This window comes from Physella acuta, unplaced genomic scaffold, assembly GCF_028476545.2.
Source record: "Physella acuta isolate Inbredline_101_S28 unplaced genomic scaffold, ASM2847654v3 ptg000050l, whole genome shotgun sequence".
Classification (NCBI taxonomy): Eukaryota; Metazoa; Mollusca; class Gastropoda; family Physidae; genus Physella; species Physella acuta.
The window spans coordinates 67,692-71,509 of record NW_026731570.1 but is presented as its reverse complement, the minus strand read 5'-3'; positions in this window follow the sequence as shown (position 1 = coordinate 71,509).

The window sequence follows — 3,818 nt, the reverse complement described above, 5'->3', positions numbered from 1 at the left end:
CTTTCAGGAGTCCTTGTGTTGTCCTGTGATGTCCTGGTTTGTCCTGTCCGACCTGACCGGCACACGAGTTGTCGCACTTGTCTTAAACATCGCCCAGCGGATTTGCCTAGCAGAGGAGCCGGCGAACCTAACACCGCCACAGGACCAGGTTGCTACTATACGGCTCCATGAACACCACAGGACCAGGTTGCTACTAAACGGCTCCATGAGCCAGGGCAGCCCTGAAACACAAGAGTACCTGACCACACAATCCTGTCCACAATGACTATGGGATGAGGTCTACTTGAGCCGCATAGGCTGAACCCCATTGTGTGCTTGCTTGAGACGGAAGTAAACAAAAGCGCCATTGTTGTTGTTGTCCTAGATTTAGTCACTAGTACAATACATTCTTTTGTAAACACGTAGTCATTTATTTCTGTGATTTAAAAAAAATAATAAAGTAACCTTTTAAAGTCTGAAATATTGACTTAATAAGTTTTTAATATTTTTGTTTTACTTATTGTATTAGATGTTGCTTTTAATGGTAATTCTTCTCTATTTCATTTTACTTGCTAGATCTAGATCAGGGGTCTCCAAACTACGGCCCGCGGGCCGTATGCGGCCCGCGAGGTCCTCTCATCCGGCCCGCAGAGATCTTTTTGTCCACGGAAAAAACGTTTGTTAGTGATGAACTTTGCTCAGAAAAATCACGACATGCCTGGAAGAAACTGGCCCTCGAAGTGAAATTTGATAGTTAATGCGGCCCTCGGACTGAAAAGTTTGGAGACCCCTGATCTAGATCTATGTAGCTTATGAATGGCAGCTAAATTATAGCTTGACATGACAGCCATATTATAGCTCTTTATAACAATCATTAAATATTTTGGGCTTTATTTTAAAACAATGATATCATCTCTTAAGTAATTAACTGCTTCGCTACTCAATTTTGCCTAAGATATGCCTTGTTAATTGTGCTAAGCTACTAATGACTACATCTACCTCGCTATATAATCTGACATGCTAGATATCTAACTACGTTTCGTATCTTATTTCTATTCATACATAGATGTACACTCAGACTAAGTTTCTACGAACATATGGCCACTGATACAAACCTAACAAGTACTACTCATGTTTCGCAAGTATTCACATCTATCTACTACCCAGACCCATCTACTACCCAGACCCATCTACTACCCAGACCCATCGACTACCCAGACCCATCTACTACCCAGACCCATCTACTACCCAGACCCATCTACTAACCAGACCCATCTACTAACCAGACCCATCTACTAAACAGACCTTGGTACTACCTAGACCCATCTACTACCCAGACCCATCTACTACCCAGACCCATCTACTACCCAGACCCATCTACTAACCAGACCCATCTACTAACCATACCCATCTACTAAACAGACCTTGGTACTACCTAGACCCATCTACTACCCAGACCCATCTACTAGCCAGACCTATCTACTACCCAGACCCATCTACTACCCAGACCCATCTACTACCCAGACCTTGGTACTACCCAGACCCATCTACTACCCAGACCCATCTACTAGCCAGACCCATCTACTACCCAGACCCATCTACTACCCAGACCCATCTACTAGCCAGACCTATCTACTACCCAGACCCATCTACTACCCAGACCTATCTACTACCCAGACCTTGGTACTACCCAGACCCATCTACTACCCAGACCTTGGTACTACCCAGACCCATCTACTACCCAGACCCATCTGCTACCCAGACCTTGGTACTACCCAGACCCATCTACTACCCAGACCCATCTACTACCCAGACCTTGGTACTACCCAGACCCATCTACTACCCAGACCCATCTACTAGCCAGACCCATCTACTACCCAGACCCATCTACTACCCAGACCCATCTACTACCCAGACCCATCTACTACCCAGACCCATCTACTACCCAGCTCTTGGTACTACCCAGACCCATCTACTACCCAGACCTTGGTACTACCCAGACCGATCTACTACCCAGACCCATCTACTAGCCAGACCCATCTACTACCCAGACCCATCTACTACCCAGACCCATCTACTACCCAAACCCATCTACTACCCAGACCCATCTACTACCCAGACCCATCTACTACCCAGACCTTGGTACTACCCAGACCGATCTACTACCCAGACCCATCTACTAGCCAGACCCATCTACTACCCAGACCCATCTACTACCCAGACCCATCTACTACCCAGACCCATCTACTACCCAGACCCATCTACTACCCAGCTCTTGGTACTACCCAGACCCATCTACTACCCAGACCTTGGTACTACCCAGACCGATCTACTACCCAGACCCATCTACTAGCCAGACCCATCTACTACCCAGACCCATCTACTACCCAGACCCATCTACTACCCAGACCCATCTACTACCCAGACCCATCTACTACCCAAACCCATCTACTACCCAGACCCAGCTGCTACTCAGACCCTTGTACTAGCCAGACCCCTCTACTACTCATACCCTATTGCCCTATTCTCAGATGTATTTTTACCTTTCAGTGCAAGCCACAACGCCCACAACGTAAAAAGCACTGGTAGATTACCATCACGTCCTTAACTCTACTCCCCCTGGACATCTCTACCCACCCACTATTGCCAGTTGTTTTTTCGTAAACAAAATCAGCTGAACAAATCAGTTGTATATAATCCTAAATAGGAAATACCCCGCAACAAATGCGTGTGACAGTAGTTTTAACAGTTTAAAACTTTATTAAAATAAGGGACATAACTCGTATGGAGAAGATTTGTTCTTTCGCGATTTAAAAATGGCAGATTCTAAGTTTTAGCATCACATTACCCTATGGACTAAAACGTTTCTAGAAAAATAAAAGTAGAAGGCTTTGCTAATTTTTTTACAAGTTGAGTTGAAACAGCGATTCTTAGTCTGGATTCCATCAAACCCTAGGGGTGCACTGAGTTGGTCTCAGCAGGGGTTCGGCGGAGGTCAAGACACACACCCGACTCTCATGAACCATTATCAGATTTCGTCAGTGCGGTCGATAGAATTATGAAGAAGGGTTCAGTCTATGCGCATATGAAACTATATATAGTGGGGTTCGGTGTCTCTTACAAGGTTGAGAACCACTGGGCTAGAGAAAGCTTGGGACGTATAACAACACCAATAGAGCGTATCAAAGCTTTTTTTTTATTTTTATTATGCAAATGAAAGTTACTGAGTCACACGTGTCATCAATGTTAAAAGACCTCCTCTCCTCCCCCTACCCCACCTCCGTTTAGACGTCATAAATGGAAGACCGCTTAGCCCAAACTATAACACAATCAAATACACTGGCAGGATAAAACAAATGTATAGGATATTGCCATGTTGGAGTCAGAGGTGTAGCGAAAGGTAAATTTTACACCCCCCCCCCCTCCGGCCGTTATATATATAGTTATTCACAACGAGGAAAAAGCGCTCTGCCCCTCATACATTTGGAAGGGTTGGAGGCGCCTTATACCAGTACTTATCCCGTAACAAATTTTTTATCATAATGTCAAACAATTAATTTTTTTAAACAGCTAAACTAGTCATGAAAGCAAAGCAGTAGTCTATGTTCTTGTGTGTTGTTTAGTAATGCAGCTAAGAATGAGCTTTGTTCATTACTTTTTCTATCCTGTTTGGCTCCCCTCTAAGATCGGAGCACGGGGAGGCAGCCCCACCCCCCCCCTTCCCCTAGTTACGCCTCTGGTCGGAGTCCAATTATGTACCAGAGAATGAAGCGATGATGGTATTGAACGTCGTCTACATACATATTAGTGAAGTCTCTCTTTTGAACCTGGTTGTCCAT